Below are 26,629 nucleotides of genomic sequence, written 5' to 3' on the forward strand. Positions count from 1 at the left end.
GTCTACTTCAACCCCTCCCAGTACCCAAATGGAAGTGGGAAGAAATAGGCATGGATTTCGTAATTGGACTGCCTCGGACACAAAAAGGGAACGATTCTATCTGGGTTATAATTGACCGTCTTACCAAGGTAGCTCATTTCATCCCAGTAAAAACTACCTTCGGAGGAGCCACCCTTGCCCGGATATATCTTAAAGAAATAGTGAGACTCCATGGTATTCCATGGAAGATAGTGTCAGATAGAGGAACACAGTTCACCTCAAAATTCTGGATGAGCCTTCAGCAAGCTATGGGCACCAAGCTAGACTTTAGTACCGCATATCACCCTCAGTCAGATGGTCAGACAGAAAGTGTCAACAAGGTCCTCGAGGATTTGTTAAGAGCCTGTGTGTTGACGTTTGATAGGAATTGGGAGTCCAGTTTGCCATATGCAGAGTTCTCGTATAACAACAACTACCAGGCTAGTATCAAGATGTCACCGTTCGAAGCCTTGTATGGACGAAAGTGCCAGACCCCTCTGATGTGGTCCAACCTAGGGAAAAAGAAACTGGAATGGCCTGCCTTCATTAAGGAGGTAGAAGAGAAAGTAGCCCTAATCCGCAAAAGACTCCCCGAAGCTCAGAGTCGGCAGAAGAGTTACGCAGACAATAGGCAGAGAGAACTCAGGTTCAAAGAAGGAGACTTCGTCTACCTCAAGGTCTCCCCGATGCGGGGAGTCAAAAGATTTCAAGTGAAAGGGAAGCTAGCTCCATGATTCGTTGGCCCCTATCCTATCATTGGCAGAATAGGACCCGCAGCCTACCACCTTGAATTGCCAGAATCCATGTCAGATATCCACAATGTGTTCCACGTATCCCAGCTCTGCAAATGCCTAAAAGTGCCAAAAAGTCACATCGAAGAAGAGGCAATTCAGATTCAGAAGGATCTGCAGTACCGAGAGAAGCTAGTAAAGATTCTTGACTCAGCCATCCGAAAGACCCGAAACTCAGAAGTGAGACTCTGTAAAGTTCAGTGGAGCAGAGAGGGAGGAGAGGAAGCTACCTAGGAGAGTGAGGACTCTTTGAGGAGGGAATACCCTTACCTTTTCTCAAGCCCAGTCTGAATCTCGAGGGCAAGATTCCTTTAAGTGGGGTAGGTTTGTAACATCCCAAAATTTAATCCCAATGTTAGAAACCCTAAATCTCCTAACCCCCCCCTTGATTATCTCCTAAGACCCCACCTCATAAGGCATTTCATTCATCACATGCATACACCATGGTTGTTAGTAGCACATCACATAGAATATTTTGACACCCAAGAAAATATAGCTAAATATTTGTTCAAAAGAAAAAGGAGATTAAAAGAAATAGAAATAGAAATAGAAAAGAAAAAGAAAAAAGAAAAAGAAAAAGAAAAAGGAAATCCTTCCCCCCTCGGCTGGGCCGGATCCGGCCCAACCCCCTCTCTCTCTCTCGCGTCGTTCCCCCCCCCCTCGGCCCATCCCCCACGAGCCCGCTCGCGCGTTGCGCTCCTCCCTTCCCCATTGACCGACCGGCCCCACCCGTCAGCCGTGCCCGCCCTCGCTCCCTCTTGACCACCCTCTCTCTGACAGGCGGGCCCCGCCTGTCAGCTCTCTCTCCCCCGCCCGTGATCTGCTATCGACGCGATCACCGTCGGCCGCCGCTCGCTCCATCGCCTCGCCATTAACGCGCTCGCTAGCTCGGTTTGGCGCCTTGCGCCACCGCACACTGTGCCCGAGCCGTCCCTTCACCCCGCCTGCCTTAGTCGTCCTGTCGCCACTGCATACCATCATCACTGTCGTGGCAAGCTCACCGGTGCTTGCCACCTCTCCTCCCTTCCCCACCCCGCCCGCCTATAAAAAGGACCGCATGAGCTCCATCCTTCCTCACACTGGCCTTGGCCACTCCCTCTCCCCCCCCACTGGACCGAATCACGCCCGGTGCCGCCGCCTTCCTTCTCTCTGGTGAGCCCCTCCCTCTCCCCTTTGTTAGCTTATAGCCAAATTGCTATAGATCTTAAGCTCCGCCACTGCGCCCCAAGTTCAGCACGCACCCCCCCCCCTTCGCCTATTGTGGACACTAGCCTCGCCGGTGACTTCACCGTCACAAGCGCCCGCCACCTTGCCGTGGACTGGCCATCCCGAGCGCCCTCCGACCAAATTAACCCCTCCACCGTAATCCCCTACGCCTGCTCATGCCTTACCACCATCCCATCGACGCAGAACCGGACCACCAGCGAAGAACCATCGCGGAACTTCACCGGCGATCGGTTCTCCCCGCCGCGAACCGCCTCCCCCCTGCGTCATCCCCCCTAACGTCGTTCCCCCCTCCTCGCTGGCACGTGGGCCCGCGCCCACGGCGCCGTCCCTGCGCCTTCCCCCGCTGGTGGGTCGGCTGGGCCGCCTGCCCGCGCACGCGCGCGCCGCGCTCGGCTGGGCCGAAATCCCCCCTAGCCCAGTTAGCAGGAAATCACTTTTCTTTTCCTTTTTCCATCTCTTTTTCCTATTTTCATGTATTTATGCATATATTGATATTTTATGCACCAAAAATAGTCTAAATAAATTATAGGGCACAAAATAATAATATTTAAAAGTTGGCACACTCCACCAAGCTACCATGGTTGATGTATTGTTCCTTACCTATTTTTGCTAGGAGAAGAGGGATCCGATCCTCCGGAATTTGTAGCTCTGGAAGAAGGGCAGGAACCCGACCTCTCCGAAATACATCTTTCGTGTTAGGAGAACTTCGACGAAGGCAAGTCCATTCTTCCCTTGATGTATAAATTACCTACTCTTTCTACCACTACCTAAGCCGGGAATAAGGGTTGGGTCTTTTGCATCGTGAGAAGAGAGATAGCCCGCATTAAAGAATATCTTTTGAGTACAAAAAGTGGGATGAGAAAAGGGTGGTGTTTTTACTAAACGATGTTCTCAAAAAGTGTATGATGAAGGGTATTCACCCTTATCACCTTTGGAGTGGGATAATCAGGGACTCCCTGGTTTAGGGGAGGGCCTCAGGTGTTGGCTCAGCCGGGTTAGGTGTGAGCAGAAGGATTGTCCTCTCATATAAGGACCGGTTTGTCATCCTTCACTACATGTACTCATGACAAGTACAACCACTCGAGACTGTATGGGCAGTCACTCAATCTGAACTCGTACGGTCCAAATCCCAGGGTTATGATGGCTGGGGAGCACCGGGAGGATAAGGAGGGGGAATGTTTTGTCCGGTTTGGACATGGCGGTGGCCTGACTCCTTCCAGTATAACCATTAAGGTAAGGACGTGCGAGGAAAGAGAGAGATTCGGCATTTAGATCTCACGACGGTGAGATGGCAGAAACCGGACTAGTGGGTAAAGTGTACCTCTCTACGCAGAGTTCAAACCTATTCGAATAGTCCGTGTCCACTGGTATGGACGAGTCTGGTGTGGTATGACAATTAGTATTTTATGATCCCTGCCAATAGGGAAATATGTGTGTGGGTGTTTTGGAAATGAAAAACAATACCACGGGAGCAGGAAGCTCAGTGGTGGTTGAGTGTGAAAATGTGCTACTTCTTCCTTTAGGGAAAACCATCAAAGTATTGCCTTTCTCTAAAAAAGAAGAGTGACTTCAACTCCACCATATAAAGCATGTATTATATAGGTCCCTCCCTCCTTACAGGCGGGATGGGCTTCCGGAATACCTAGTGTATTCACCCAGATTTATTTATGTTTTTCAGCAGCTGAAGACTTCTTTTCTGCTATGCTCGACTAGAAGGGGGTTGTGTCTGCACCCAGTTCTGCCTGTGGCTTGGGCTAGTTTATTTTTCACTGCTCTTTGTGTTTCAGGCTCATTAGAGCTTGTACTCTGGTATTGTAATAACTTTTATTCGAACTCTGTACTATTTGAAGTAAGGAATGTGTTTACTAGCCTCCTGGGACTAGTAATTGTTTCACATTTGAGTCCCAGAGGATTGAGACACTTCAACTTCGTAGCTTGACATCTGACTTGCACTATGCGCTTTTGCAGTCGACCGTTGAGCGTAGGTTATCGTTGCTCCGTTGGCTTACCGTACATGTCCGGTGCACACCGGACAGTCCGGTGAATTATAGCGAAGCGCTCCCTGGTAAAACCAGAGAGTGGCCAGTTCGAGTGGAGCTCGGCCTGGGGCACCGGACACTGTCCGCTGCGCCACTTGCAGCACACTCTCAAGTCATCGCTCCAAATTTATTTGAGTCACCAACTTAATTTCTTTCTTGGTTTGTGTTTGAACCTTGTGCACCTGAGATAAATGACGTCTAAGCGAACTAGTTAGTCCATGTGGTTTGTGATGGACGTCAACCACCAAAATCGATTATAGGAAATGATTAAGCTCATTTCCCTTTCACTTTCCTGAATCCTAGCTATCTTATAGACGTCTTTCTCCCCTTCCTTTGTACTTAGTCTTCGGTAAAGATCATCATAGGCTCGACCCTTTGCCTCACTCACTGCTCGCTTTGCAGTCTTCTTTGCCACCTTATACCTCTCAATGTTGACCGTGCTCCTATCATGGAACAAGCTCCTGTAACATTCTTTCTTCTCCTTTATTACCTTTTGAACATCCTCAGTCACCACCAAATATCCTTAGATTCACCACTGCTCCCTTTAGTCACTCCAAACACCTTTGACGCCACCTTCCTAACGCAAGTGCCATCTTCACCCACATGATATTTGCATCTTCTTCTTCGGAGCAAGCGCCCTCCACAAAAACTCTTTCCCTAAAAACTTTGGATGTCTGCCCTTTGAGTTTCCACCACTTCGTCCTCACAATTTTGGCTTGTTTAACCCTATGGGTACTGATCCAAAAACGGAAGTCAGCCACCACAAGATTATGTTGGGGTACAACACTCTCTCCAGGTATCACTTTACAATCCAAATGAGTTTGTTTATCTTCTCTCTTTATGAGCACGAAGTCAATCTGGCTCGAACGATGGCCACTGCTAAAAGTCACCAAATGAGAATCTCTCTTTCTGAAGGAAGTGTTGGCTATCACTAGGTTGTAGGCTACAGCAAAGTCCAAAATACCCTCTCCTTGATTCCTACTACCATACCCGAAACCTCCATGAGCCAACTCATAACCTACATTTGTTGAACCTACATGACCATTGAGATCTCCTCCTATGAAAAGCTTCTCATTGGTGGGAACCGCTCTGACCATGCCATCTAAGTCTTCCTAGAACTTCCTCTTCTCGCTCTCACTAAGACCAACCTGAGAAGCATATGCACTTAATGTTCAAGAATCAAGACTACATCCCCAAAACTAGTTTGACTAGGAGAATCCTATCTCCCGGCCTTTTGATGCCCACCACTCCATCCTTGAGGGTCTTATCAATCAGGATACCCACTCCATTTTTGTTTGCCACTGTTCCTGAGTACCATAGTTCGAAACCAGTGTTCTCCACCTCCTTCGCTTTTTGCCCTTTCCATTTTGTCTCCTAGACACATATGATACTAACACGCCTCCTTCTCGCTGCATCGACTAACTCTTTTAGCTTACCTGTAAGGGACCCTACGTTCCAACTACCTACACGGATCCTAGTCGACTCAACTAGCTTCCTTACTCCTCGCACCCATTGAGACAGATGCGAAGACCCTTGCACATTTGTCACTACACCCAGGCACCGATGTAGCGCGCCATTAAGGAAGCGACGACCCGATCCTTGCTCACTTGACACCGCATTCATATCACGACATGACGCGCCACCAAGGGGTGGCATCCCGGCCCTTGCCCATTTAACACCATACCCGGGTTCCGATATGGCGTGTCGCTAAGAGGGTTACGCCCCAACGGTTTTCTATTGGGTTTCATCTTCATTTTGAGTGGCTAGGTTTTTATAGCTAGCTTGCCATGCCTAACGCAACCTTCCTCCTTGTACCTAGACTTGGGAACAGGCTATGTTGCACTACTATAAAGCATCATTTTTCTGGTTTCCACCATTGTCCATTTTGCAAAAAAAAGTCTCTAGACTTCTTTCTAACCTAACTTGCGGTCCAAACATCAACTTCAACGCCCACGCCTACAAGTTTTCATGGTTATGCAAAAATAAGGTAACATTGTACACAAGTGAGGGTTCGAACCTTGGTTGTTGGGTGGATTCACACTCACCTAACCAACAAAACACATGTTTTTGTGTTTTATTAAAACAAAGTCATATAACATATAAAAACTGTAGCGATGCACAAACATCTGACTAGTGATTAAAAAAGAATGATGATTATTAAACTTTACCATATAAAAAAACTAAATTTGAAGTTATAAGTAATAACTACAAAAGCTAAGTTAGCATAATTTTAAAAATATGTAACAATATAAGAATTGAGAACTGTTGGAGGCTATATCTTTGTCCTCGCAGGTTGCTAGAATTGAGTTGAGAGCTTTTTAAGGAACAAATAGTGGTACTCTTAGGGAGGGTATGGGTAGAAAAAAAGTAATAGCCATTTTACCCACAAGCAAATGGTGGTACTCTTAGGGAGGGTATGGGTAGAAAAAAAGTAATAGCCATTTTACCCACAAGCATCCATTTATCTATTCTGGACATGCTCGCATGAGACCGCCTTTAGGACTAGTTTAGGAGTTAAAATCAGAGGGAATTGAAGAGTCTAAAATCTCATTCTTATTCAATTTTGAATAGAAGAACTTTTAGCCTCTCTAATCCCCTCCAGTATTTTAGCTCCCAAACTAGGCCTTAGTGACTCCCTTCGGTCTTCCCCTACACTTGCGCTCTGTAGCGGTTTTACGGTTTAGGAGGCTTTTTTTTGCTATAACAGTATCTGCCAAATTATCCTCTTCGTGCTGAAGTGGTGGCAGAAAGCACTAGGCACCACCAGAAGCATGCCCGTGGATTTGTGTGCACGTCAGGAGTTGTTAGTTGGAAAAAAATAGATAAATAATGATAAATAGGTATAAAAAATGATATTTTATAGTTAAAATAAAGTAGACAAAGAATTTAATAGAAACGGCTGCAGTAGAGAGAAAAATAGGGGCAGAATTTAGATAACGTGGCGTAAAAGTAAGATATAAATGATCAAATTTAGAAAAAAAAAACATTGCAAACAATCTGATGCCGTACATCTCGTTGCTTTTTTTTTGGCCTCCGGGCTGCTTCCCTCCCTTAAAACTGTTGGCCATTCAAAACCCGTCGGGGACTACCCACTTCTCATTTGGGGATGGGGAATGGACAAAATGCATAATTGATGCATACTACGATATCAACCCCTTCCACTGCAGAAGCCAAGGGTGGAAAGACAAATTTTTCATGATTAAACCATCGTTTGCAACTGTCGGTAATACAAATATGACGCGCAAAAAATATAGATTTCAGATGCACAACTTCTTGGTCGAGCACTTGCTTCTGCTCCCTGCTTCAGTCCACGCATGGCTTGCCTACAGTTAATGAATTTGCGCAAAAGAATCGACAGGCTACAGATGACATTAGCTACTTGAGGTGCATCGATGGTTGGTCCTGCAATTTGTTTGAACCCTCTTGCTCAACTCTCAAGAGCGTTTGGTTCATCTATGGCCATTCGACTAGTGGCATTCGGCTGCATGCAACAATATATAACTGTATAAAAATATGATTTGGTACACCGGACCACGCTAAGCATGGACACCTCGTAGCTGTTGATGTATTTAATGTTCTGATAAAATAGCACTTACAAAGGTTTGTTTCGAGGAACCAACTCCATCAGCCACAGGTCCAGTGCCTCTAGAATGTTCTGCAGCTACACTATTGACATCCTGTACAGTACAAAAACAAGAATGTGAGTAATGGGGAATGATATATAACTAGAGAAAAAGAAAAGTTTATCAGGAAGACGTTCTTGCTAGAAGCCTATAATTGCTCCAACAAGAATCAGTAGAACAGATTAATGAAGAATGGAGTCATGAACTGCCAGGAAACATAGGAATTACTAAAGCACAAGGGACACTTATCTAAAGATATTAGAAACCATTACAACAGATCCTATGTAAGGCATATTACTAGCATGCAAATATTCGAGAAATTTTAACTTGCAAAAGACTTCGATCAATCTCAAGCATCACAACAGAAACTACTCTTTACTGTAACTCTTTTGCTGCATATGCATAGTCCTATCAATCTCAGAAACCTAATAGCAAGGTATAAGTTACCCAGTGACTATATCAGATGCTGCCACACTGTACATGAGAGAAAGCAACAGGGTGGGGGTAGGTATTTGACAATCTCCACTAATATCTAAGTTATCTCCAGATTCATAACTAGATGTGAAAGGAAAAACAAGGCAAAGATGCTGTCCTACAGTTTAGCCATCAAGTCATATGGGTGTATAAAATTATGTTTGCCACAAAGGAGCTGATTCCAGTCCCGTTTGGTCCTGGCCCAGCATCTCTCAAGTCAGGGTTTCATGTCAAGCCATACCACATTTTTTTGAACGTAACGGCAGGAGCTCTGCCTCTCAATTAAGAAGAAAGGAATTGATCCAGTTTTAAGGAAAACCGGACCCAAAACCTACACAGGGCATACACACAACCCAGACAACAGCAACCCCCCACACAATACACATCCTGAGTCATCGTTGCCGAGCTCAACACAAGTGACGCGCAGCTCCGACTCCCCAAGATAGGCAGCACAAGGCTAAATGAAAAACGACGACGACTACAAACATCGGCCCAGGAGGAGGAAGAATGCGGCGCGCCGTCGTTGCGAAGCACGAGACACCCCACTCGAGACAGCTCCGATTCTTCACCAGCGAGACTTCCAAAACCTTGATCCTCTGTCCTGCCCCCGCCAGCAGTAGCGACCCCTTCAGGAAGGGAGTGACATCGAGGACGCCACCGTCGCCGGTCCGAAATGGACGGGGCTTTCGCCCATGTAAGACAGTGCTGGGAAGCACGACGCCCTCAACAGGGGAAGCGGCGCCCAGGAGCGTTGCCGTCGCCAAGGCTTTCGCCCAAGAAAACCCAGCACAATGCCAAGCGAGGCCCCCAGGACAAAAGCAAGCTACCTCCGCCGCCAACGCACAAACCCCGCAGTCGCCACCAGGGCCACTGCTGTCCACTTGTTGTTGCCACACATCACCACCGGGGAGCCAGATCTGACGACCGTAGCTCCAAACAAGGCCTCGCCGAACCCACGAGGAGGCCATGGTGGCGGAGTCACCGCCCGTGTCACCCGCGGAGTGAGCGACGCGTAAGGACGTGAGGGGAGAGGTGGCAAAGGAGAGAGCGCCACCCCACAGCACCTGCACAAGCCCCAACCAACTGCCGCCACCGCAACCGCCACTTGCTGCCACCGCACCAACTGCCAGCTGTTGAGGCAGATCCGGTCGACAGGGTCTAGATCTGGCCCACGAGCACCGAATCCGACCGCCTGGGCCACGGGCCAGCGACCCCAGCCATCGTCCCCTGCAACTGCGCGGGCACCAGCCGGCGCCGCCACAGCCGCAGCAGCCACCCAGACAAAATCACGCAGCCGCGCGAGGGATGGCTTGCCGGCCTGCTGCGGAGCGCGTCACCAACGCGAAGAAGAGAGCCTCGCCGCCACCCTCCCTGCCGGCCGGACGGCCATGCCGGCGGCCAGCTCCGGCGGCGGCGTGGCAGGAGAGGAGAAGAGAGAGAGGGAAAGCGGCGGTGGGCTTGGGAGCCGCCCGTGTCGCCCCGCGTGGGAGCGACGCGAGCGCGGTGGGTTTTTTCTTGAGCCATACCACATGAACACATCGCACACTACAACACCTTCAGGGTAGCTGATCCCAACTGTCAAAGGTATAGTAAGGAACAGAACTGTACCATGTGCATTGGTATATATGTTACACCAGCACAGGGGTGCAATATAGAGTACAAATGGATATTAGTCGCTCTATATCTGTTTTCACATTTTTCTTCAAAAACAGAGGCGTACATGGTCATGTTGTATACAAATATGAATGTGGATTGCCTCAGTTATAAATATGAATGTTTGTGTGTTGAAAACCGAACGAGACCAATGTGGACAATATTGATCACAAGTATTTCTTTTGACATTGAGTAAAATCAACAATATATAATTACATGCCACAGTTTCAATTTTTTCAGCCAACTATATTTTCAATACCTTTCCTAAGGTTGTACAACACTTGAATGAAAAGCCAGGGCAGAGACAGGAATATAAACAAATGTGCCAAATAGAACTTTGTTCACACTAACTTCAGAATCATACTTAAAGATCAGAGCAACCTCTGTTCATGACATTTTAACACATTTAGGGCTGATTTGGTGACCGGGGATCCCAAGAGGAAGAAATCCTCTTGCTATTCAAAATTGAATTGCGAGGGGATTCCTCCCCCATGGATCCCCTAGGGATCCCTAATCACCAAATTAGCTCTTAAGGCTAGTTGGAAACTTAAATCCCCTCCGGGATTCCTGGTGATTGGGTGAGAATTTCCCACTCAATCACCGGGAATCCCGGAGGGATTTAAGTTTCCAAACTAGCCCTTACACACATAAATATTCATATATGAGCATAAAGAAATGACAAACCAATTAGTTGAAAAACACTAAAATAAAAATATATAAAATCACTCATATTAAGAACACATGGCTAATTCTTAGTCAAACATCTCAAATCTGAAGCATTTGTTAAAAAAAATATGTAATAACTGACCATATATATTTTTAGATTTATTCATGTTTAATAGAACATTATAATGAAGTAGAATTTGAACTTGTTTTGTAATCATACCTATAAAAAGTTCGTTAAAAAGGATAAGCAATTTCACCTTTTTTTTTGAGAAGGGGTGATTTCATTCATTCATACCCATAACGAGGGCCAATTACATATAGGAACCTGATAAAAAAATTACATTGTTGCAACCATAGTCCACAGGTCGTATACAACAACACCCCAGTTCCTCTCTGATCGCCATCTCGCCAAGTTGGGTTAAGGAATCAGAGCTGAGACATCCTTGAGTGTAACCATAACCAGGGGATCAGATCAAACCTTACTACTGCTTCGTTGGAGAAGACGATAGAAGCCACGTCCTTTTTTTAAGCGCAATGGCAGGAGCTCTGCCTTTCAATTAAGATAGGGAAAGAGTTTATATACATGGTTAAATTAAAAAAGCTCCCTCACAACAGGGCAAAGGCGCAATAAAACCAAAATAAAAGAATCTACACTTCCCAGGTTAAGGCCCTTATCCGTTGCTCGATGTCCTCTTTCGCTCTAGGGGCAACTTGTGCTGCCGTTTCAAAAGTGCCAATAAAGATCCTTCTGTTCCGTCCTTTCCAGATGTTCCAAATAGTGTAAATCACTACCCCATTGAATCGCCTCCTCTCACTTTTCGGAATCTTGGCATGGGATTCCTCCCACCACCGGATCAGCTTGCTAGGCTCCTTCGACGAAATGATTAGATTTTCGTCGAAATGCACCCAAGCCAGGGTGAGGCTCCAAACTGATTTGGCAAAAGCGCAAAGCAATGCCAAATGGATACATGTCTCCATTGACCCATTGCATACAGCGCAGTGATCTTGGTGAGGCCAGCCCCTTCTTTGTAAATTTTCCGCGTTGAGTACTTTCTCCCTTGCCATTGTCCATGCGAAAACCTTGCACTTGTTTTCAGCATGTGCTTTCCAGATTAGGCCGGACCGGAAAGGCCCGAAAGAGCCTCTAAACTGAATACGGCATGATGAGCAAGTGGAGTATGTTCCGTATGTCGTCCATCTCCAGAGAATGGAGTCCCTCATGCTAGGTCTAAGGTGAGTGTCCTGGGTTCTGTTCCAAAGGGAAACGAACTCATGTATCTAGGCTGCAGTGGTGATTCGGCCTCGCAGTGCATTGATCCAGTGATTATCTCGGAGCTCCATGTAGCCTGATCCGTTTTTCATCCTGGACATCACAAAGAGACTAGGTGCTAAGTGGCGTGGCGTGGCGTCTCACCATCAAGCCATGTGTCATGCCAGAAACGGCATTTATGGCCATCTCCAATGACAACCTTTTGTTGAGGCGATGAAAAGTGCTCGATCAGTGTCGTCTGTCGTGGTATCCATGCCAACCCATGGTTTGGTGTCATCCACCCATTCCTGCCACAACCAACTAAGGCGTAAAGCTCTGCCAAATTTATCAAGGTCCAGAATCCCTAACCTGTCCAAGTCCTTCGGTCTTGTGACCGTTGTCCAATTCACTAAACAGTGAGCTCCGTTAGTGTTTTCTTTCCCTTTCCACAAGAAGGATCTTCTGATTCTATCCATTCGCTTACGAGCCGAGACCGCAAGTGGGAACACCGTCAGATGATAGGTTGGTATGGAAGAGAGGACCGAAGAGACAATAGTGAGACGGCCAGCTCTATTTAGCCACTTTCCTTTCCAACCAGGAAGTCTCTGAGCAATTCATTCAATGAGCGGTTGAACGTGCAGATTCTTTAAGGGGCGTGTATGAAGCTGCAGGCCAAGGTAGCGGCAGGGGAAGGATTCTCGCACCCCGTTGAAGGGCTCAAGGACATGGTCTAGATCAACGTCCTCACAACATATTGGGTGTACGGACCTTTTTTCTAGGTTTATGTGGAGGCCAGAGAATTGCCCAAAAAGCCTAGAGAATCACCACAACTGGTTGCATGTCCTGTCCGACCAGGTTTAGAAAAATGGCCCCATCATTCGCGTATAGCGAGGTTCTCCATCTAGTTGTCCGTCTCATGGGGCAATGGGGATAGTGTGCCTTGGTCGGTTGCCAGGTCAAGTATGTGTTGAAGAGGGTCCATAGCTAGGATGAATAGCAATGGCGAGAGGGGACCTCCCTGGCGCCCCCCTTGACATGGTAAAGTTTTGTTTGGACCTGGCCGACCGTTTATGAGCATTGTGGAGGTGGTCGTGCGGAAGAGGATGGGCACCCATTCATGCCACCGCTAACCAAAGCCCAGAGCATGTAGGACTTCGATGAGGTAGCTCCAGTTGATTGTGTCAAAAGCCTTATGGATGTTGAGCTTCATGAAGAATGCAGGCGTCTTATGCTTGTGCATTTCCCTAATGGTGGGTTGCACATAAAGGAAATTATTGTGGATGTTTCTTTTCTTGATGAAGGCACTCTGACAGTTGGAAACCATAGCATTTAGGTGGGAGCAAGTCTGTTGGCCAGTAGCTTGGTGAGGATTTTAGCAATACTATGAATAAGGTTGATAGGCCTAAAATCTGTGATCTTAAGAGCCTCGGTTTTCTTTGGGAGTAGAACAATATTAGCTGAGCTTAACAACTTGAATCCTTGGGAATTAAGTTGGTATAGATAGTTGAGTGCGGCTGTCAAATCATTCCCGATGATGCCCCAACATGTCTTAAAAAAGGCACACGTGTAGCCATCTGGACCCGGTGCCTTGTCAGACGGCATGGAGAAGACGGTACACCGAATTTCGTCATGAGTGAATGGCAATTCTAGTTGTTGGAGGTCCCTCATTTCATATCCCAGCGCCTGCCAATCAATGGTCACCATAGAAGTAGAGGGAGTAGAAATCCATTGGTCATAAATCCCCTTCTAACCAAACAAGCCCTAAGGAGAATATTGCCCCCAAATGTTGGGCACCTCTATCCCTAGAAAACGAGCAGGTGATCGTGTCCTCACCCATCACATAGTGTGCGGGTGATAGACACACAACAAGGGGGAATGGACAGATGGGCACTCTAATGAGCGGCTAAGCAGGAGCCTCCCCTAACGAGCTCATAAGTCCCAAGCTCTTCCACCACCTTTCCCAATGAGATCGTAGGTCCCAAGCTCACGACAACTGAAACTCGTGGAACTGGCCCAATCTTGTGTGTGGGGTCCTTGTCCTTGAGCTCTACATGTGGCGTCAGCAGCAAGCTCCCGCATGTCGGGTGTGGGGCACGACGGCAAGCTCTCACGCATGACATGGGACATGGCAGCGATGCTACTCGGGTTCATGGGGGTCATGTAGTGGTGATGCCACTCGAAACCCATGGGGTTGGGAGGAAGATTTTTTATATAAAAATTAAGAGATTGACAATCGAGACCATTGGTGTTGGGTGAAAGATTTTTTATATAAAAAATAAAAATATTGACATATGGGTCCCACTAAATAGTGACTAACGATGTCAAATACATCATTCATCCCATCCCCCCTTATCCCTACTACCAAAAGGAAAACAGGGATTGTCCTATCCCCTCAACCAAACAGAAAACAAGGACTGCCCATCCCTAGAAATTGGGGAGTGTATCTCATCCCACCATGTCCTAGAAACAAACACATGCCAATAGTTCTTACATGCCTTCTAGTTCAAGTACACCGTAGGGCATGACAACTTTGAGACCACGGATCGGTTTTTCAAGTATAAGAGACAACTAAGAGACGACATGATACAACTAAACCCCTAGATCATATGCAGTTAAGAGACAATATTTATGAAGAATTGTGTAGAGACGGCCTCTTGTATTTTTTTTATTCACACCCTAGAGACCCCTTAAGAAACCCCGTATTAAATAGGGTTGTACATGACCTTACATACCAAAAAAACATTTGAAATGTCATGGATACATCATTAAATTAAACACGCGTTAAATTAGAGAGCCATCTGACCAATTGCATGTGTCTCAGCAGATTCTTTCTTCATTCTTAAATTCCCCCTCCTATGTTAGAAAATTGCACAAAATAGAACACACAATATAGCCACCTGAAGTGATTGCTGCTACAAATTACATGAGAAAACAATAACAAATACCTTCCAGAGTCCTGCAAAGGTTTGGCATCATTCATCTCCACATCAGAATCAGCATCATGTCTTTCATCAGGATTCTCTTTGTCTTCATCTTGCTATACCAAACATGAATAAAAATTAGCCACAATATGTTGACTTAATTATTTATGAGATACAAAATACTCCTTGGATCATAGACTTAGTGGCAGCCATGGAGATGGGATGAAGCTTTTGTGGAATTTTTCATTTGTATTCATCTAGGAATTGCATATTTCCTTAGGCTACATTTTTTGTGTTTATTGAGTTGAATTATCCAATTTTTTAAGCTGTTCCAATTTTGTAGATGCATGTCATGGCAATTTGATTATCTTTGGTGGTGTGTTGGACTATTAAGGGTTCTTTTATTTCCCCCTTCTTTTTCAGAGTTGCAATTTTGCTTTCGAAGGTGTTATGTAGTTTCTCCATATAGTTGCGAAAGGGCCTCTGGCTGAGTTGGTTAGATGGTCTTAGTAGCACTCCTCAGTCCCTAAGTTTGAATCCCAGTGAGAGCAAATTTCATGCTGAGGTTAAAAAAGGTCACCCCTAGTTATGTGCATACAAGATGGACTGGCCTATGGGGTGGATCTTCGTGTAAGGGCTGGGAGGGCTTCAAAGCACGAGTAAAGATTTGGCCTATAGGGGGCGGACCCTCATGATGCACGAGGGACCAGCTTTCATGACCTTTCTCAATCAAGGCTCCGATTGAGCCTTTTCTTATAATACCGTGGGGGGGGGGGGGGGGGGGGGTCTTTTTCCTACCGTCCGAGTTAGATTCTCCATATAATTGCACCTTTGCAGCAGGGACTGCAGTTTTAGAATGACACTAGACTTCCTCTGTCTTCCATCTGTTTGCATTGTGGGTACACGGTACACATGGTAGAGCCCATGTTCTTTACACTGCCCCTTTTTTTCATTTTCTTCCAGTTTTTGCAGCTCAACTGGTGAGCCAGTCCGGTTTCTAATTCAGTTCCAGGCATACAAACAGAACTATACAACAATTGACAATAAATGGCAGAAAAGGAAATGCCGGCAACACTATGCCAACATGAGTAGGACAAAACTATACCAGCCCTAGGACCAGGAATGTTTGACCAGAGTATTTTAGTTATTTACCCAGAAAGAAAGCAGAAGCAAGCAATGCCATTATCCATATAGTTTAAACAGTGGTGCTATATATTAGTCACAATTGTCAATAGCCATTTCCCCATCACTAACTAGGGGGGAGGGGGGCTTTTATTTTTGCCATGGCACAAATTTCTTTTCTTTTTAGCTATGAATTAGTGAGTGGAGTGTGTTGGGAAGGTTGCCTCTAGCCCTCCCGTTTGTAAGATTTCCTTTCTTAATGAAATGCCACACACCTACGTTGTTTGAGAAAAAATCTGAAATTCCAGTACATTTTCAGATTTTCTTACTAATTCTGTTCAATAGACTTCGGTATGTGCAATTATTTAGTATTGTCAACACTAGCTCTACTAAATATGCCTTGTATTTGTTCCTGGCTTATTTTAAAGGATAAAAGCAACATCATGCAATTAAATTTTTTTCTTGTAACAGAATCCTCACCTCAGGTAACTCAGCCTCAGGAGGTCGCTCTTGAAACTGAACACTAGGAGCATGTCGGAGTTTTGAAAGATTATCTAGAAGTTTTGATTTTATGTCATCCAATTGATGCCGTGTGTTTTTATTCTCCATGTTACTTGGAGCGACATGTAGAGTGTAATCTGGACCAAAATACTCATAGTACTCATTAGGTGGCATCTTGTCAGTGAGCTCATGACCAAGGGCAACTCCTGTCTGCTCAACAAATATGGAAAAGGTAAGAACAGTTACTCAAAGACTTTAAATTGGTGAGATTAGAATGCATATCTGAAATAACAATAGTAGTCTCAATCCTAATCATTGAACAACATGAAAAGAGTATAATGGAATTATGTTGGAACTTGAAGAGATATAATCTTTAAAGAAAAAATAAGTGTTTCGTTTACACATAAGCTATTCATATATAATTAAAAATGTGAAGAGCCTATAATGCAGTAAATAGCAAAAAGAACATTTTTGTGACATCTTAGTAAATTTAAAACACATCTTGAAACTATTTACAAAATTAGGTAACAGTACTTGTCAGCACTCAACAAGTAGAAAGTCAACAACATTGGTACAAATAAATTCTTTAAAACAAGATGACGCATTCCAAAAAAGAAGACATTGCAGAAACTATTGTACTGCATAGATAACTAATTCAAAAAAAAACTGTCATCTTGGTATTTCAAATATTGCTCTGATATATCCTAATAAACATCAAAAACATATTAGGACAAATAAAAATATCCTAACAAAAAAATAAATTTGGAACACAGCTAGAAAACATAACATGTAGTTTACTTTGCAGACAGAAGGTAGATTTTTTTTTACTGGGTTCACAGCACAAACACAAGGGGAGACATGGACAGCAATGCAGATGGTGCTTCAAAGGGAGCAAAAGGGAACGCTGGAAAATCAATTATCTACAAAGTTACAAATCGACAACACATATGTACTTGAATAAAATGTTATATGTAAAGTTGAAGAATACAGCATATGTATAACACATACGTAGCATGATTTAGAAGGCTATTTGTTTTCCTTTGAAATAATACTTTTATGTGAGTATTCATAAATTCCATCCTGCATATTCTAAGGCAGTGGGCACTACAATTGTTGTTTGTTATTATATTAATTCCAATAATTTCAATGCAGTTAGGGAAAAAAGTTCATACAAAGCGTTAAACTCTCAATAAACTTAACAATTTCAAATAATTAATCTGACAAGGTAATAGGATCCGAAATCCTACCACAGCTGCGGAAGTTGTACGACTAGGAGATCGATGGTCGGGACGTGTACCTTCGACGGCAGAGGAGTTGTGGTCGTACACAGGGAATAGGCGTGTGAAATCTCTCCTTATATAGAAAGGCTTACTTGATCTCTAAGCAAGCTATCCTTATTTTTATGAAAACCTCGTAATCAAGAATCAATCAAGATCCTATTTTATGAAAACAATGCAAAATATTTGATGAAGAAAAATATTTGGTAACGCTGACCATAACATCTCCCCACCTCCTTAAGCAGCTCATCCTCGAGTTGGACATTAGGGTAGAGGTCCTTGAATTATTAGCACTCTCAAGTGGTGTCTGTTAGAATGGACGCACTAACCAGTTCAACCCAAAAGCTTAAACTGATGGGAAAAGATAGCCAATCCACTTATATACTTCAACACCCCCACTCACATGCAGCCAGAGAGAAAGGCGCAAACGTGGAAATAAATGGGTGGAGGCACAAATAAAGCCTCCGCCAGGATTCGAACGCGAAACCTCTGGCTTTGATACCATGTTAGAATGGACGCACTAACCAGTTGAACCCAAAAGCTTAAGTTGATAGTAGAAGGTAGACAATCCACTTATACACTTCAACAGTGTCATCGTTGGGCAGGCCACGCAACTGAACGAGGACGTGCCAGACACCCAGCATAGTTGGGCCCGCAAAACACGATATGGCTTAGGAAGTAGTTGGCTATCCTGTATAGGCGGCATGGGTGCCTGAGTCATCGGGGGTCCCCACAAAACGGCTCGAGCAGCCCCACATGGAACATGTCATGGAGACGACCACGCCGATAGCGACAACAGTGGAGGGCACACATGTAGATGGGAACGACGGCCCTTATAGAAATGTTAGCTGCAGAGATGGCGGGGAGGGAAAGTTGATCTGCTAAGATGGGAAGAGAGGCAGATGGGATAGCAGTGGCTGTCGCAGTACACAGGACGATTCAGCTAAGAGCGGTGGGCACGGTGGTGGAGGATGGCACAACAGTGGTAGTGGAGAAGAATGAGAACATCCCATAGGGGAAACCTAGGTACATGGCGCCCATAGAGGAAGACGTGTGTCGGTGCTCTAGTGACGACATGAGGGTGGAGAAATTGGCCAGCTACATAATGACATCCGTTGGGCCCTTCACGGTGGTAGGATTGACGTTGCTTCTCAGAGTCATCGTCACCAGCACCTCCAATACTAGATTGATAGGATATAGAATCCTACCGCGGTTGCATAAGTTATGCAAGTTGGAGCTTTGAAACCAGGAATCTAAAACTTGTCCATGTTCTTTGTTCTGGGAACGCAGGAACAATCTTGTCTCCGTAGTGTTAAAAAAATAAGTATTGTACCACCTACCACGTTCTTGTTTCTCGACCCCGTCGATCCAAGAACCTGGTTACTAAGGGCTGGAGATCGATGGTCGGAGTGTGTACCCCCAGCAGCGCAGGGAGTAGGCGAGCGAGAGAGACGTGAAAGATGGCCGTTGAGGCCAAGCAAGATAATTGTCATGGAGAGGCTTACTTAACATCTAAGCAAGCTATCCTTGTTTTACAGAATCCTCCTAATCAATAATTAATCATGATCCTATTTCATGAAAACAATGCAAAATATTGAAGGAAAGAAAATCTTTGGCATTTTGCCCCTAACTGTCCGATGCCTATAGATGACCTCTGACAGAACACAAGGTTTATTGGAATTAATGGAATAACAAACAACAGAAAAGTGGAAACTGGAAAGGCATAACAAATGTGTGTTTTCCCCGTAAGGAATACATACCTCGTAGCACCAACACCGTGCAACGTTTCTTATGGTATACCCACCACCACCAAGCAGCAACAGCGGGACGTTGAAGGACCTCATAAATCTTACACATTCTGCGTGACCCTTAATAGAGAGGTTGAAACAGCCCAACCTGTCACCCGACAATGAATCCGCACCACACTGGAGCACGACTGCACCAGGGTTGAAGACCTCCATCACCTTGCCCATTATTGGCTTGAACAACGACTGGTAGCTCTCATCATCAATACCATCGTCCAGGGGAACATTCAGGGAGTAATATTTACCCTTTGAGTGCCCAACATCACGAATGTCCCCTGTCCCAGGGAAATAATCTCCAAACTTGTGGAATGAGACTGTCATCACCCGGTCTGTGGTATAAAAAGCCTCCTCCACGCCGTCCCCGTGGTGGATATCAATGTCCACGTACAGAACGCGCTGCCGTGCAATTACAGTTTACAAAACATGGGTAATTATATCCATCCAATCCAACTATAGATTCAAAAAAATCAAAAATTCGTCGAGATTTGGAATACCTGGTGGTACTTGAGGAGCTCGAGGATGGCGAGGACAATGTCATTAACATAGCAAAACCCGGAGGCCTCGCACTTCTTGGCGTGGTGGAGTCCGCCGGCCCAGTTGATGGCGATATCATGGCCATGGTTGAGCTTGACGGCGCCGCCAACAGAGCCCCCCGCGTACGTCTGACAGAAACTGTAGAGACCGTCGAAGACGGGGCAGTCCTCGCCGACGTTGAAGCGCTTGAGCGCGCGGATCTGGTCCTGCTGCGTTTCGGGGGTGACGGACCGGAGGAAGGAGACGTAATCGTCGGCGTGGAAGCGGCAGAGGTCGCGGTCGCGGGCAGGGTGAGGGCGGAACACTTGCATCTGGTCGAGGAGGCCGTAGCGGCCGAGCAGCGCGTGGGTCATGCGGATGCGGTGCGGCTTCATCGGGTGGCCCTGCCCGTAGTAGTAGTTGCCCACCTCCGCGTCGTAGAAGTAGCAGACGCGGCGCTTCGACCCGTCCGCGCCAGTGGTCGGCAGGGAGTTGCCGCCGCCGCCGGCCGACGCGTCCATCGTCGGATTAGTGCCGGCGCTTTCTCTTCGCTTGCCGCCGGCGCTTTGGGTTGGGTTCTGTTTGCCGCCGGCGCTTTTTGGTTGGGTTCTGTAGGGTGCCTCCTGTAGGGCGAGAGGCGAGAGGCGCTCGGCGGCTGCGTTTGAGTAGGGAATCGAAGGGCGCTTCGTCGTTCGGGGATATTTATATTTAACTATTAACTAATATTTTCTCTACGAAAACCACTTCAATGACACGTGTTAAAAAACTGCTCTTAGAGACTTATCTCAATGCTCAAATTAAATTATAGGTCTTAAGCTAAAAAACTGCTCCAATAGTATCTATTTTATAAAAAATTGTAAAAAAATAGGTCATCTCTTGAATGTCACAAATATACTACACCTTATTAGATTACCCTATATTTAAATCTAAACAAACGAACTTCACATAACGTTCATTTTCAAACAAACAAAGTATATTAATAGATTTTAGTTAATCACTTGATTTAGAACTTTACTGTTGAAGTTGAATTTTTTATTGGTGTCTAAATTCTATAAAATATATCTATTTAGACACATTATTGGAGATGCTCTTAATGAAAAAACAAAAAATCTTAATTTTGTTCAAAAAAGGTTTATATAACTCTCTCATCTTTACCAATTAGTTAGGTGCACGTGTGTTACAAATGGTTTCTATATATTATATAGGTAGATTTTATTTAAATAATATAGTTGTTTAAACATGTTTCAAAAAATGTATATCATACCAGAAAATTATATTCTACATTGATCTACAAATAATATATAGTATTCGAATCGATAGAATTGACATGACGCCACACAAACAAAAACCATGTCCATGGAAATAAATTAAAGATCAAGGTATTCTCAAACAAAATATATACATTTGTTGCAATTCAGGATTCTAACACACCACATTATTTCAGTCTCTTGCATTGTTTCAACTTTGGCTCTTTTTTGGATCCTGCAGGGAGCACAGTCCCACTACACCGATCACCAGCGTCGTTGAGGACAATCGCAGTACCACGCTATTCGTCTCAACCAGTGACACACTCGCTATTGTCGCTGGGAACAAGACCATCATGTGGTCTGTATTTGTCATAAAGACACAACAATCATAAACTAAAACATAAACTAAAAACATTAAATCACATAAGGAATGGCAAAGTTAGAAGAAGTGGAAAACCATGATTGATCAATTGTTTGGAGAATGAAGTAAACCCAGGATTGTCTTGCACCTCAACGAATGGGTTTGGAAATATCATCTAACCAAAGAACAAGGAGTAATTTGAAATATCTTTAGGGCTCGTTCGTTTGTTACGGATTGAAAACAGGTCTATTTTTATTCTTAGCCCAAATAGAGTGGATCCAGGTAGTTCACTCAAACCTTGCACTATCGTGGCCAGGATTCTGTCCGAAGAAGACAACACAAGGCTTTGTTCCAGGGCCATGGAGGGAGGGGAAAGTTCAAACCGGGTCTGTTTTGCTTCAAGTTCAGGCCTAAACGAACGGTTGAAATGGCTCCAACCGAATTCCAAACCGGACTGTTGGGGCGAAGGCGAACACGCTACCCTTCGCTCGATGCCTTTATCGTCTCGTCACGCCGACGAAGACCACATCCACAGAACACGCTCGAGCAAGCAGGAGGCGCCGATCGGATGAAGACCGACGTGGTCCCCCTTCGTCCTCTCTGTGGCAAGATGAAGGCTCTGTCAAAATCTGCTAGCCCCACGTCCTCACCGCGTTGGAAGGCCCAGGTGGGATTCGGGCCACCGTAACGGGCCCCGCGCGGATAAGCGTATTATGGGTCGTGTCTGTAATAGCCTTTTCTGTAATGACAGTCTGTAACCTCCTCTTGTGAGAATATTCTGGGGATAGACCGGGTACTCGAGGGCATAACCGTCTTTGACAAGGGACGGGTGGTCGCTCGAGTACCTATAAATACCCCTGTATAACGCCCTTAAGAGGCCAGATTAACAGAGCTATTGCAATCCCACATTTAACCTCGCTTGCATTCTTTTCCACTCCCCCGTTGGATCTACTTGCCTAGGAGAGCAAGTTCCAACATTTGGCGCCCACCGTTCGAAGGCAGCCCCATCCATCGATGAAGCAGCGAAGGCAGCGCTGCTGGCTGAGAAAAAAGGCAAGGCCCTCGCGGACAACACCCCCCAAGAGGCCTTCGAAGATGAAGTTGTCAGCAAAAGACAGCGCCAAGAGCACCCCACCCCCGAAGGCACCCTACGCACCTGCAGCTCCGGAGGCCTACCGCAAGTACCACCCCCAGGCTTCGCTCCATCAGAGGGCGAAGACGCAATAGAGAACGATGAAGTCATAGGCATCTCAGCCAAAGACCAGCTAAAGTTGTGGGCCCTGCGCATCAAGAACCACAACCTCCAAAAGCAGAAAGACATCCTCGAGGCCAAGCGCCAACGCGTCACTGTGCAGGCCAAGGTGCGCCAGATGATACAGGACAAGGAGCACAGAGCCCGGGAGCTTGAGCAAGAAATCGCGCTCATGCAGAATGAAGGCCAGCACAATTTGCAGCATGGACCGCCCCTCCAGCAGCACATCCCAGCCGAAGACCTATTCATACCATAGCGCGGGCCCTTCATTCCTCATGCCACAGCTTTCCAAGGGATCAACTACCTCGATGAGCGAAGCCCCCTGGCTCCACAACTCCAAGCATCACCCTGGCCCGCCAACTTCAGGGCAGGCACCTACCCCAAATACAATGGCAGCACTGACCCAACACAATACATCATGAGCTACCAAGTTACCGTCGCATCGTCCGGAGGGGACGACGCCACAATGGCCAAATCTTTCATCATCTCGCTCGAAGGTCCGGCCTTAACTTGGTACACCAGATTACCGCCACAGTCCATCGACTCCTAGAAGGGACTCCGGGACAAGTTCCTGCTCAATTTCCAAGGGTGTCGACCCGACACCGACGCCCTGGCTGAGTTATCACTCTGCAAGCAACAAGAGAAGGAAACCCTTCGGGAGTACTACAGAAAATTCATGACCCTCAAGTCGCAACTACCATCGGTCGACGACCACATTGCGATCCATTACGCCATCAGTGGCCTTCGGGCTGGCGTCCTTTACAGTCACTGCATCAGGGACCCACCCAAAAATCTCCAAGAACTATACCAACTATTCGAGAAATATGCCAGGTTCGAAGAGCTGCATCAGCGAAAAGTCAAATCTCAGAGGAAGCCTAAGGACCCTCCACAGTCCAGCAGAACCTGGACCAGGCCTTCGCAGCCAGACTCCGGGCGAGACAGCCGCAGTCAGCAGCAGGTGCACAACATAGTCAATCAGCACCCAGCCGGAGAAACCGCTCGCCGTCAGGAATATCCCCCCAAGGCCGCGGTAATATCACCAGAGGAAGAGGCTGAGGATGGACGTAGCAGCCACGCCGATTCTACTGTCTGTTTCATGGCAAAGACTGCGCGCACCCAACAAGAGATTGCCTAGAAACGAAGGCCACCAAGGATAGGATGTCCAAAGCACAGCCAGTCGACAACTAGAGAGTCGTCGCGCATACATACCACCATCACCACTAGCAACCTTACAACAACGAGCACGTCTAGGATCCACCCAATCACGCGTACCAGCACCATCAGGAAGTGCAAGTTCTACCACATCCGCCTTCACCTCTGCATCACCCAAATCCACACCACCATAATCACCCCAAGCACCAAAGCAGGAAGACTTCGCCGAACAACCATATCGCGGAGTCATCCACATGATCACCGGAGGGTCTAGTGTGGACTTCGAAACGAAGCGACAGAAAAGGGACCACTACCGAAGTGTGAACCACGTCGCCCTCACCGGCCCAGTGGTACAAACAAGGTGGTCACATGTACCACTCACCTTCGAAGTCAGGGACATTGATATGCGCAGCGCTCCTCACGTTGACGCCATGGTGATCAACTGCAGCGTTGGTCCAAGAGCAGGACAGAGAGGGCACGACCCGACAATGCCCAGTGTACTATGTCTCCGAAGTCCTCACGGCTTCCAAGTGCAACATGACCGAGCTGCAAAAAAAATCATACGCAGTTGTCATGGCATCACGCAAGCTGCGCCACTACTTCGAAGCATTCAAAGTACGGGTCACTTTGGACAGAGGTTTGGGTGAACTATTCCAGAACCCGGAGGCATCCGTCCAAATCACCAAATGGGCAGCGGAACTTTCTGGGTACCACATCACCTTCGAACCTAGAACAGCGATTAAATCACAAGTCTTGGCAGACTTCATCGTTTACTGGACGGGACCAACACAACAACAAGAAGAGTCCCCAGAGAAAGTATGGACCATTCACTGCGACGGCGCGTGGTGCCACGCGGGGGTAGGCGCTGCGGTAATCATCACTTCACCCACAAGGGTCAAATACAGATATGTCGTCCGCCTAAGCTTCGCCTTGGAGTCCGACAGATGCACCAACAACATAGCAGAGTATGAAGCCATCATCTTGGGACTCCGCAAATTACGAGCACTCGGTGTCACCACTTGCATAATCAGAATAGACTCCAAAGTAGTCGCCGGCCAGGTCGAGAAGGAATATTCAGCCAAAGACCCCGCGCTCATGCAATACCTCACAGCTGTTCGCAGCCTCGAGAAGCAATTCAAGGGTTTCACCCTGCAGCACGTCGCCCGCGCTAAGAACGAAGAGGCCGATGCGTTGGCCAAAGCAGCAGCCAAGGGCGAGGCCTTGCCCTCTGACGTGTTCTATCATGTCATCAGCACACCAGCTGTCTGCAACCCCAAAGGCTCGCAAATAACTCAGGACACAAAAGGCCACCGCATTGTCAATCTCATCATGGCCGAAGACTAGCGGGCCCCAATAACCCTGTACCTGCAAGGTCACTATCATCCCAACGACCGCAACGAGGCCAAACGACTGAAGCACAGAAGCCAAGACTTCGCACTGGTCGAGAGATAGCTATACAAAAAAGGAATCAACCAGCCAATGCTAAAGTTCATAACTGAAACCGAAGACATAAAAATCGTCCGCAAAGTCCACAGCGGAACTTGCGGCTCCCACTCAGGACCTAGGGCCCTCGCTGCTAAGGTGATCTGACAAGGATTCTACTGGCCCGCAATAATCTGCACTGCCAACCGAGTCACAAGGTCATGCGAAGCATGCCAAAACTTCTCCCCTCGATCGGGCAGCCCCTCGCAATTCACCAAACTTATCGCCCACACATGGCCACTTCAACGCTGGGGGCTGGACATCGTCGTACCACTGCCTACAGCTCAAGGGAACCTCAAGTTTGCCTTCGTTGCCGTCGAATATTTCACAAAGTGGATTGAGGCCAGGGCAGTATTCACCATAGCATCGAAGACCACACAAAAATTCTTCTGGAAAACATTGTTTGCCGCTTCGGAGTCCCGTCCGAACTCACAGTCGACAACGGCAAACAGTTCGACAACCAAGACTTCAGAGATTTCTGCTTTTTCATCGGCACCAAGCCTGTCTTCGCCTCGGTGTACCACCCATAGTCCAACGGCGTTGTTGAGCGTGACAATGGAAAATTTTTTACCGCCATCAAGAAAAGGCTTCTTGACGACAAAAAGGGCAAATGGGTCGACCAACTGCCTGGAGTAATATGGGCCCTCAACACGACAGAGTGCCGGGCAACCGGATTCACACCCTTCCACCTTTTGTATGGATCTAAAGGCATGACACCGCAAGAATTAAAACACGGGTCCCCCAGAACAAACAGGTCAGCCATCCTCGATGTCGACGAACCAACCTCCAAGGACCTAATTGACGGAGACCGCGTCTTCGCCCTGCAGGCCCTCGACAAATATCAGGTTCAAACCAAGGCCTAGCGCGACAATACAGTCATCCCAAGGGAATTCAACGAAGGGGACCTCGTACTCACAAGAACTACCTGGACAGAGTCACGGGGCAAGCTAGAGCCGAAGTGGGACGGCCCATTCATAGTCAAGGCGAAGACATCCCCCAGTGCTTACAGGCTGGTAACACCTTCCGGTGAAGATTTAGGGCACTCCTGGAACATTGATAATCTTCGGAAATTTTTTGTTTAACTCTCACGCGCCCTTGTAATCCAGCAAACAATATTGTTCTAGCCCGCACTCTTTTACTCCCGAGGGGTGAGGTTTTTAACGAGGCAGAGCCATGTAATATACCAGTAAAAGCCCCCGCAAAAACAAAAACTCAAGTGCAACCATGTCAAAAAAGACCGCTTCGACGGTCTTCGG

General features: G+C 46.6%; 1 pseudogene across 2 annotated transcripts; it reads right to left on the minus strand.

The window, feature by feature from the left end:
* Nucleotides 1-7,253: 7,253 nt before the first annotated feature.
* Nucleotides 7,254-20,525, minus strand: LOC100276617 (histone deacetylase pseudogene; annotated as a pseudogene). 2 transcript variants are annotated; one of them, NR_158691.1, is made up of 6 exons: nt 19,861-20,525; nt 17,582-19,762; nt 16,264-16,494; nt 14,686-14,777; nt 7,672-7,752; nt 7,254-7,556 (listed from the first exon to the last, which is right to left on the minus strand). The product of NR_158691.1 is annotated as a histone deacetylase pseudogene, transcript variant 2 (transcript). The 2 variants fall into 2 exon arrangements; NR_158690.1 differs by having other exon boundaries at nt 19,322-19,762; nt 19,861-20,467.
* Between the last annotated feature and the right edge of the window lie 6,104 nt (nt 20,526-26,629).

The sequence above is a fragment of the Zea mays genome, chromosome 9, assembly GCF_902167145.1.
Source record: "Zea mays cultivar B73 chromosome 9, Zm-B73-REFERENCE-NAM-5.0, whole genome shotgun sequence".
Taxonomy (NCBI): domain Eukaryota; kingdom Viridiplantae; phylum Streptophyta; class Magnoliopsida; order Poales; family Poaceae; genus Zea; species Zea mays.